This window comes from Chenopodium album, chromosome 8 (assembly GCF_948465745.1).
Source record: "Chenopodium album chromosome 8, dcCheAlbu1.1, whole genome shotgun sequence".
NCBI classification, from domain to species: domain Eukaryota; kingdom Viridiplantae; phylum Streptophyta; class Magnoliopsida; order Caryophyllales; family Amaranthaceae; genus Chenopodium; species Chenopodium album.
Window position 1 is genome coordinate 31638783 of NC_137841.1, and position 11201 is coordinate 31649983.

An 11201-nucleotide genomic window follows, 5' to 3' on the forward strand; every position below is an offset into this window, starting at 1 on the left:
GGATAAAACAGATTAGCGCTAGGCGCTAACGCTAGCGCTAGGCACTAATGTCTGTCGTCAGGCGCTAATTATTATATTCACACGTTTTCTTAATTAAGATAAAGTTTGGCCGTATAGAGGGGCAAAATCGTATTTTCCTAAAAAACACTTTTTTATTCTGATTAAAACTGTAAAAAGTCAACCGAAGTAAATTTATCAATGCTAATTGAATTAGGAATAAAAAGAATCTTCTAGAAGAATCTAGAAGACTAAAATCAATGCTAATTGTATTTGGAATGATAAATCCATATTAAGCCCTCCTCTAGATCATTAGGCCGCATATAAGTATCAAACTGGGCCTAGTTTAGTAATTTGGCCATAACTTCCTCATTATTCATCGGAATTAGGCTTATAATATATCGTTGGAAAGCTCTTTTCAACCCCTTCCAACTACACCATTATTGGACCCTAGCTACGGAAAAAACCAAACTTCATTGACTATTTTCTTAAAATAGGTTTTCAAAAACAAAGAGAAATGAAAAGAAATTAAAACTATCCGTAACACTAGACTTTCCACACTTTCACTTCATTCGATTATGATTCGACGTGAAAGGTACTCATCATCGGGATTGGTTTTGGGGAGACACAAATGGGTGTCTACAAAAGCCCCCACTTTGAGTGAGTTTGGAGAAACGCAAGTTTCAAAAACAAAAGTCAAAGTATCGATAGGGAAAGAGAATGATTCAGAACGTTCTGCGATCCTAGATCACTCTTGTAACGCCGATACCTGCAAACTAGTGTTAGTTAAACATATAAATGAGTTAAGAAACGCGTATCTTGCACCGTCGAGCACACGTCTCTGAAGGTAACCGATTTGCTGCTGTATTTTTGTATTTTTGACGATCTCCTGCAAGCTAGAGAATACCGCCGGAAGACTGCTATGCTTATAACTGCCACCAATTTTTCCATGATAGATTTCTGCAATTTAGAGAACCCCATCGAAGATTGCTTCGCTTGAAACCACCTTCTAGCACTTTGTGACCATCTTCCGCAAGCCAGGGAACACGATCGAAGACAACTTCGCTTGAAATCACCTCCAATTGTTTGTGGACAACTTTCCACAAGCTAGGGAACGCTGCCGAACATATCCTCGCCTGAAGCTATCCTCATTCGTTGTGATAATATTCCGAGGAAAATTACCGAAGACCCACGCTTGTCGATCTTTAAAATATTGCTAGAACTTTTCTCCCGCTATGCCAGTACGTCGGCGCTTTTGCTGCTTTTAAACCTGTACGTCAGTGCCTTTTGCTGAATTTTGAACTAGTATGTCGGTGCCTTTGGTTGCAGGAACCAATATGTCGGTGCCTTACGATGAGCCAATGCTTAGGTGCTTTAAGCTAAGTGAGACGATCATTCATCAGGTCGATCACTTCATGCTATTCTTATTGAGCCAATTACTAAATCATGTCAAATTTCTTAGAGGGGCTAACTTGCGTACCAAGGAACCCAAAATTTTGTAAGGGGTCGAAATAACCGTACTGAGTGGCTGAACATTCTGTCGCTGTAGAAATATTGTTGGCGCCACGTATATGGCTATAGCGCCAGGCGCTAAGCCTTATCCTCTAGCGCCAAGGCTTATCGCTTGGCGCTTGAGTCGGGATTTCCATATATACCCCTTTCTTCTTCATGTACGCTACTGCTGTGCATTTTGCTCGAGAAATCGCCGCAAAACTTCTATTCACTAGTTCTTGCTCGTTTCTCAACAGAATTCGCTAAAATTTGTTGCAAATCAAATCTTGTTCCATCTATTTTCTCGATCTATGTAAGTTTTCTCAAAACTCACTCCGGTTTTAATGAATTTTGCACATGTTTGTTCACAAATTTCTTGAAAATTCAAAACTTGAATTGCTTAATTCACTTTGTTTGTCAAATTTTATGCAATGAGATTGCTTTATTATGTTTATATATTGCCTTGGGAGTAATTTGAGGCTTTTTTGACTTAATTTGGTGAAGAACGAATAAATCACCATTGTTGGACCTCTTAAGGTTGGGAATACAATGTGGCCTGTTCTTGATGTTTTTGCTAGCAATTCTTATCCAATTTGTCACAATAATTACCATAGTATTGCAAGAAATTGTCTGAATGTTTGAAAAATGTTGTATATGCTCAATTTGAATTTGTTATCTGTTTTAGTACTACGTTCTTTGTTTTTTTTTTTTTTTTTTTGCGAACATAGTATCATGCGGCTAGGTGAACTTTAGATACTATAGAACCTTAATTTATGATGATTTTGCACAATGTAGCATTGCTAGACAGCGAGGTTCGGGTTCCCGGTCCCGAGACGCGCGACGGGTTCATGAGCCCGTAGAAGACGACGCCGACCCGTCCACTTCTCTTGGTCCCCTCCCTGAGCGGACTCTGTACTTCTCCCCCATCCATCACATTTCTGAAAGGGTGCGACATGGGATCACAGTTGGTAGGACGCGCTACCACGGTTAAGGCTGCGACACCTTGGGCGACCTGTATAAGATGTACATCGGCGTTGACAAAGAGGTGAGACTTCTTTGGAAGACCAACACTTTCAACTTTCCCTAGGGTGAGATTATGGTCACCCCGACCGAATTCAGTCTTAATAAGGGACTGGAATTTAGCTGTGTTGCGCTGCCGTTCGACAACGAGATTAGCGTCTTTTCTCCTGAGGTCGAGGAGCTATTGGTTCCGATCGCTGTTCGGGCTCGTGCCGAGGTAGATTTTACTCAGTTCAGTGCCAAGGAGATTCGCCGCTCGACTCTAGAGGTGGCTTTCGAGGATGATGCGACCACCCGAGAGTAGCGGGTGTGCATCTTTGTGCTTATCTTGCTGTCAGGGACGTTTCCCCTGACAAGAGTAGTAGAGTACTGCTTACTAACTACCTGCGGTCCCTGATCTACATTTGATCGGGACTCATGACTGGGCCAGCTTAGCCTATGCTGGATTTGTTCGAGCGTTACGAGACTCGTGTCGACATCGGTCCTTCACGGGGAACGTCGCTCTGTCCGGATTCCGGAGGGTCGTAGAGGTATAATTTATCTCCCATAAAGTTTAGCCTTGAGCTTTAGTTATCACTTGCTGATGCTTTTGCCTTTTGTAGATCTGGTTGTACGAGTACTTTCCCTCGGTTGCGCTGGCGAGACCGTCGCCGCGCAGATTTCCAGTGAGTGCCTCTTGGGGAGGCCGCCGTGCTGGGATGTCTACTGCTTTTGTCCGAGATTAGATCATCTCGGTATGGTTCTTTGCATATTTGAACACTTTCGTATTACCTTTGATGGATTCTTATCTAATAGGCGTTCATTGTAGGAGCCTGAAGTGCAGTACCGGCCGTAGATCGGCTTGGTTGTCCCTGGGTTAGCCGCGCAGTATACTGCTGAGCGTCACTATTTCTTAGGGACATATGGAGCAGTCGCATATCTTGGAGAGCGGGTTGCTATTCAGCATTCCTCGGACACTTTTGTCGATCCTGCGCCTCCACCGCGTCACATGTTCAACACAGCGAGGTTGGTGAGCATGTCATAGAGAGCTGGTACCCCTTGGCGATCTTATACAATCCTTGGGCGGTACTATGAGGAGGAGCTACTGCCGTTGTTAGTTCTAGTCCCTGTACTGGCTGAGGAGGTGGCGGTATGATTTTCATCTTTTACCTTTCGTTAAGTAGCTCCCAAGTAATGTTTTACTGACTTTGATTTGCTTTCGTCAGGCTGGAGTTCGTGCCACCTCGTAGGTCCATCCATTATCAGGGGATATACATGCCGATCGAGGAGATGATTCCTCTGGCTCCTAAGGGTGAGCGCTTCGTGGAGCGATAAATTCCTTGTCACCAGACTCGGGTAAGCTTTATTTATTTGCAATTTTTGTCCATATATGTTATGCATTATCACTGACTTCATTTCCTTGACAGTTCTCGCACGAGGTGGTCACGGCGATGGCACGGTATATAGATGTCTTCCTGAGCGAGCTCGTTCGGATGAGGAATGTGGCTACATGTCGTCGCGACGACGCCGTTCAGGAGGTAGTTTTCTTTCTTATTTTTGCATTACTGCTTCTATTTTATTGTTACTAATTTAGTTTCTTCTTGTAGGGTCAGCCCATTCCTTCTCGTACCCGGGCGAGACCTGAGGTGCGAAGAGAACCGGCGAGGTCTAGCTCCAGACGTCGTCGTACAGGTTCTTGCGGTCGGGATGGTCGTTCTGAGGCTGCCTAGACCGAGGTAGTGGATGGCTCAGGCTCTTCAACTAAGGGTGCGCACGCTGCGCCGGTAGGCCAGGGAGAGGCTACCTTTGCTCTTAGAGGTGGTGGGATGTACGAGGTTGGCTCGTCATTGCAGCAGCCTCCGCAGCCTCAGCCTCAGGTTGATCTTGGGTGGACGGGTCCTAAATGAGTTTTCCGCCTCACGAGGAGACCGGAGCTGGAGCTGGAGCTAGTGGAGAGGTTACTCCTCATACTGCACAATTTTATGACATGATGGGTGTACGTCCTCCGGCGCTGTAGTTTATTCCTGTGCTTTTTTATTATTTTGACTTTTTATAGAACTTTTTCTTTATTAGACTCATTATTTAGACATATTTGTATATACATATTACTATGAGTTTATTTAAATTAACATATTATTTTTTCATTTTTATGTGCATGTTTGTGTGTGCAAAGAACTGTGATAATTAATTTTCTACAAAAACTCCATCATTTTTATTATTGATGGAGGGTATCCGACTTTCTCCCCAAAAAGAAAAATTAAAAAAATAAAAATATTGGATTTACAAACACTTAAAAGTTAAGTCTAAATTGAATCCAAAAAAAAAAATTAGAAATTAAAAATTAAATATTAAAAATATAATTAATATGATTGATATATTAATTAAGAAAATAGGAAAATATAATTAGAAAAAGGGTATAAAAAGAATAAAAGATCGTAAAGTCACTGGTTAGACTCGAGTCAAGAAAAAAAACGCGGTTTTGAAAAGCTCGTATGATAAGACACGTCAGCGCCATCTAGCGCCACATGTTTCGGGCTAGTGCCAGACGTTAACCCTTAGCGTTTGGCGCCAGGCTCTAGCGTCAGGCGCCAATGTTTGGCGTCTGGCGCTGATGAGCGCTAATTCTGAAACCTTTCCGGATTGAAACTGTGCCGATTTAGTGCATAAATAGCCCCCTGCCTAGCCGATTTTATTCACAATATCAGCAGATTAAATATAATCTTAGCTTTTGAAAAAATAAAAAAATCATTTCTTTGGTCTCTAAAAGTTTTACCAACTTCACTCATGAATGGTGTCGGCCTTTAACTTCCTAGGAGAGAAAATAATTAGACTTTTTTCATATGGGGGTAGTTATGGTGTCCAGGGGGTAGATGTTGATGTAGACTTTATTCATACCGCCTTAGAATATTGGGATATGGAAACCAATTGTTTTAGATTAGGGTGTGATGAAATTAGCCCTTTGCTTAAAGAATTCGGTGCTATATTAGGCTTCCTTGCATTAGATCTTGCAGTAATCCCTAGAATAAATGAATATTATTATAAGGATTTTGAGCGCTTCTTTAATTTAAAAGACAAAGATCTAACAAATATAGTAGACAGAAGCATAGTCAAGTTGAAAGAATTTGCTCGCCATTATTTTGATAGACCTTATTCTGTGTCTTTTCATGTTTATAGAAGAAGGGCTTTTCTTTTTTGCATGCTTAATCAATATCTTCTCACTAGTTGTAGAACTAATGAGGGTCAAGCAATCATATCAACTGTTTTGGAGCAGTTTGAATATGGGAGAAATCCAATGCCATTAATTGTTGGAGAGACTATGCTTAGTCTTGATGAATTAAAGAAAAATCCAAAAGCACCTTTTCGGGGCTGTCCAATTTTATTATAGGTAGAAAAATAATATTTTTAATCACAGAAATCAAAAACATATTTTTGTATAGTAATATTAATTTATTTGCATTGATTTTTTTTTACAGATGTGGCTAATGGAAAGACTAGAATTAATTAGTCCTCCGGACAATGTTGAAAAATATACTCCAAATTGCTTTGTGAGAAGGAAGAACGCTTCTCTAAGATGGGGCGCCATGAATGGAAGAAGGTCTTCGGCTCTTGCAATTTTACCATCAATTGGGTTATCCCTTGGTGGAAAATAGAAAAGATGATTGGTGTCAACAAGCAATCCTTCTGCCGTCTTCCAAGCTTATCCTGGTTGACTTTTTATTATCCCTGCAGGGTAAAACGACAGTACAGCCTACTTCAAACAATTCCTTCTAGGGATCTTCGTCGTCCCTATGAATTTCCTTTCTCTCAGAAAGTAGACAAATTTGATGCTTATTGGAGCGCTAGACCTCTATCAGAAGTGATTACCCAAAAGGTTCCTCCTTCCTTGCCCTATGATGTGAAGAAGTGGCTTCTGAAGAAACCTTCAAAGGATAGAAGAAAAATCAGAGTAAAACTGATGTGAAGAGTCGTCTAGGTGACAAAGTGATTCCCGTTACGGAACGCTTAGGTAAAAGAGTTGAGTTCAAAACACTTACATTACCTAGGAAGAAAAGCTCTACGAAGGATAAAGGAAAGAGAAAAGCTGACACTTCAGAGAAGAAGGCTTGGGTAGAGAAGAAACATGGAGTCCTAGCTAAGGGAGAAGCTATTTACTCCAAAATTGAATTTAGGTCCTCTAAAGGATGCCTACTAGCTAAAGTTATGGATGAAGAAGAGGATACAGACAAAAATTTGAAGAGAGCAAAGAAAAAGAAAACAGATTAAAGTATTGCTTAACTTTCAATTATTAGACTTATTTTTAAATTTAAATTTAATTTATTTAAGCTTTATTTAAATTCCATCAATAATGTAATTGTTAGTTTATTTTATTAATGAAATTGCAAATTTTTAATTAAATCATTCCTTTAAATTAAATTTATTAAAGCAATGAAAACTGAAAATTTAATTTTCCAAAAAAAAATTTGAGTACGGAGGTCGAAAATTTTCCGAAAAACACCGAAATATTCCCAAGTACTCTGCAGAAATATGGCGCTGCATTTTTACGACTGGTGCCAGCTGCGGCAGTCTGGTGTCGGGCGATAGACATTGTCGTCTGGCGCTAAGGTTAATCGGCTAGCGTCGATATTTTTTCCGTGACGCCGATATTTCGTCGATTTTCTGTCGAATTTATTTTTAAGTCTGGATGCGAGGTTTGAAAAAAAATAAAATGGCCGCACCTGTAAAGGGTTGCCTACGTATCCTTTCTTAAGGAATCAGGCCAAACGTAGCTCTCTTGAGTACCTTACTCAAGAAATTATGGGTAGTATTTTTTAAGCTGGTCAAGATTTGTCATTTTCGAGAACTCATTGCCATCCATATCAGTTAATTTTGCAGCACCTCCTAATAGAATTTTTTTCACAATATAGGGTCCAAACCAATTAGGCCTAAATTTTCCCCTTGGATCTAGAACATTCTTCCTTAATGCTTTTAACACCAAGTCTTGACCTTCTTATTAAAATGTCTAGCCATACGAGTTTGATAGCATTGAGTATGATGTAGAGTTTCTAGGCGTTTTTCATCAAGTAGAATTACCTCCTCATATCTCGCCCTAGTCCATTCAACTTAATCGAGTTTGCTTTCTAATGCAATGCGTAGAGATGGTATCTCTAGCTCAACAGGTTGAACGACATCCATTCCATAAACCAAAGAAAATGGCGTATTTCTTGTTGATGTGCGAATTGACGTGCGATAACCCCACAATGCAAAGTGGAGCTTGTCAGGCCAATCCTTGTAATTTTCTGTCATTTTCTCAATGACAGTCTTTAAATTTTTATTAGCCGCCTCGACTGCTCCGTTTTCCCGAGGTCTATAAGGAGAAGAATGATGATGTTGAATGCCATATTTTTGTAACAATTCTTCACACTCAGCTTAAAAGGGAGTTCCATTATCACTTATCATTTCATGTGGGACTCTATATCGACAAATAATATTTCTTTCGATAAAGAGTGCCACATGTATTGCAGTGAGTTTAGCGTGTGATTGTTCTTCAACTTACTTTGTGAAGTAATCAATTGCTACAAAGATATATTCGTGACCTCCTGTTCCTGGGGGAGTGATTTTACCAATAATGTCAATTCCCCATGTAGAGAATGGCCATGGCAAAGTGTAGGTGTCGAGTAGATTGGCGTAAATTTGGCATTTAGGGCATCTTTTTACGTATTGATGACAATCACTATTCATGGTCGTCCAATAGTATCCTTCTCGCATTATCTTTTGTACTAGCATCTTGTCTTTTACGTGAGTTCCACAAATGTCTTCGTGGACTATCCTCATTGCTCTTTGAGCATCCTTTTTTCCTACACATATGAGAGCTCGACCCTTAGGTACCCTTTTGTGTAACTCGTTGTCTATGAGTACGTATTGGGAAGCCAAGTGTCTTAATGCTCGTTTTGCTCTTCTGTCAGCATAGGGAGGGTATTCTCCTTTGGTGACATAATTAAGTATATCTGTATACCACGGTTTTTCTTCTTCTTCTTCTTCTTCTTGGATCACTTCATCATCTTCTATAGCTTGAATATAAGCTGGTTTATGCCTTTTTTCTTTAGTTAGAGGCATTTGCTCGATTTCCGTAAGAATCCTAACCATTGAGGCTAGTCTTGCTAAGGCATCAGTAAATTGATTTTCCTCTCTAGGTAGATACGTGTATTCCACCTTCTCTAACTGATTAGTGAGAGTTTCCAAATAAGTTTGGCAAGGGGCTAGACTTTCACTCCTCACTTTCCATCTCTTATAGATTTGATTGATGATCAATGAAGAGTCTCCAAATATTCGTAATTTTTTCACTCCCAATGCCAAAGCCATTTCAAGGCCTACCACGCATGTTTTGTATTCAGCAGCGTTGTTGGTAACGTCAAAATCAAGCTTTATGGAGATTGGAACATGCTCTTCTTTAGGTGATACTAGTAATACTCCAACGCCCCATCCTTTTTGGTTTAAGGCTCCATCGAGGTATAAGGTCCAAGTATCATCCTCCGTAACCATCAAGTCTTTGTCTAGAAATTCATTCTCGTGTATTGGCGTCGATTCTTCTATTGGAAAGTCCGCTAGAAAATCTGAAACCACATATCCTTTGATAGCTTTTTAAGGCATGAATCTTACATCGAACTGGGCTAAGTTGACTATCCATCTTGATATGCGCCCATTGAGTGTAGATTTCTCGAATAAATACTTGAGTGGATCCAATCGGGAAACTACAAAGACTGTATGCACGAGCATTTAATGTCTTAACTTGGTTGTGGCCCACACTAATGCTAGGCACAATTTCTCAAGTGGTATATAGCGTACTTTATACTCGAGCATCTTTTTGCTTAGATAGTAGATCGCATTTTCTTTGCCTTCTACTTCTTGCGTTAGCATGGCTCCCATTGTTTCTTTGGTGACTGTTAAGTACAACCTAAGAGGTATTTCCAGAAGTGCTGGTGCCAATACGGGAGGATTTGCGAGACAAGCTTTGGCCTTTTCAAAGGCTTTTTTACACTCTTCATCCCATATTAATGGTACATTCTTTTTAAGCTTTTTAAAAATTGGTTCACATATTGTTGTCAATTTTAATATGAACCTGCTTATGTATTGCAACCGACCAATAAATCCTTGAATTTGCTTCTCGGTTTTGGTGGGTGGCATTGACATGATTGTCTTGATCTATGTTGGGTCTATCTCTATCCCTCTAGAGCTTATGACATAACCTAAAAGCTTGTCTGAGGTGACTCCAAAAGCACACTTGGATGGATTCAACCTCATATTGTATATTCTTATCCTTTCGAAGAATTTTCTCAAGGCTATTTGATGGCCTGGCGATCTTTTGATTTCACAATCATATCGTCCACATATACTTCAACTTCTTTATGCATCATGTCATGGAGCAAAGCAGTCGCTGCTCGTTGGTAAGTAGCACCCGCGTTTTTCAACACGAATGGCATTACCGTGTAGCAGTAAGTACCCCATGGTGTTATGAAGGTTGTTTTCTCCATGTCTTCTTCTTCCATGAGAATTTTATTGTACCCCGTGTATCCATCTATGAACGAGAGAAGTGCATGATTCGCTGTGTCATCTACTAGAATATCGATGTGTGGTAAAGGGAAGTCGTCCTTTGGACTTGCCTTATTTAGATCTCAATAGTTGACACACATTCTTACCCTTCCATCCTTTTTCGGAACTGGGACGACGTTGGCGACCCATTCGAGTATTTGGATACCTTGATAAAACCTGCAGTTATTTGTTTTTGAACTTATTCTTTTATTTTAAGAGCTACGTAGGGTTTCATTCGACGCAACTTTTGTTTTACAGGTTTCATTCCTGGAATTAGCGGTACGGTGTGTTGAGCTATTTATCTATTAATGCCTGGCATATCTTCATATGACCAAGCGAATACATCGATGAATTCTTTAAGTAGATTGATTAAATCGGTTCTTTCTTGTTCATTAAGTATTAATTCGATTTTAACTTTTCTTTTATTGGTTGAATCATTTGAGATATCAACCGTCTCAGTTTCCTCAATTATCGGTGTTTTCATTTCATGTGTTTCCATTGCTTTAATAAGTTCTTTGTCATTTTCATTGTTAGTTAAGCAATGCTTGTCATCTTGGGTTAAAGAAAAACATGAGGAGTAAGAAGAAGAAGACATATTATTAAATTCGGAAATCATTACATCGAAGAGAGATATGTCCTCGGGGGAAGAGATAGGAGAAGGGGGTGCTACAACTAAGGATTTAGATGAGTTTACGGGAAAAGACTCTGACTCTGACTCTCACTCAGACGACTCTTCGAACATCGGTCCTTGCCCCATCGTAATGGAGATTTTCCTTCCGCTTGGAGTAGTCACCTTGACCGTCTTGCACCACCCTTGTAGTGATCCTTCCGCTGGAGTGATGAGCTTTGAGAAATCAAAGCTTTCGCTTTGTAGGACTGTTTGGATGAGCGAGGAGTTTTCCTCTATGTACGTTGGCTCATCTTTCTCTTGCCAAAATAGTAATCCCATGACATTAAAGTCAAACCATGGGGGTGCTTTCTCCTTGTGGATAGATGTTGGGATTTCATATAAAAAATAGCAATCTAGGAAAATTTCTAATCCCGGTTTCCTTATGCCATTTACGACAAAAGGTTCGGGAAATTCTTAGCATGGATAGTCCTCTCCTTCTTTTATGAATTATCCATTGAGGGTAAGAGGATATTTATCC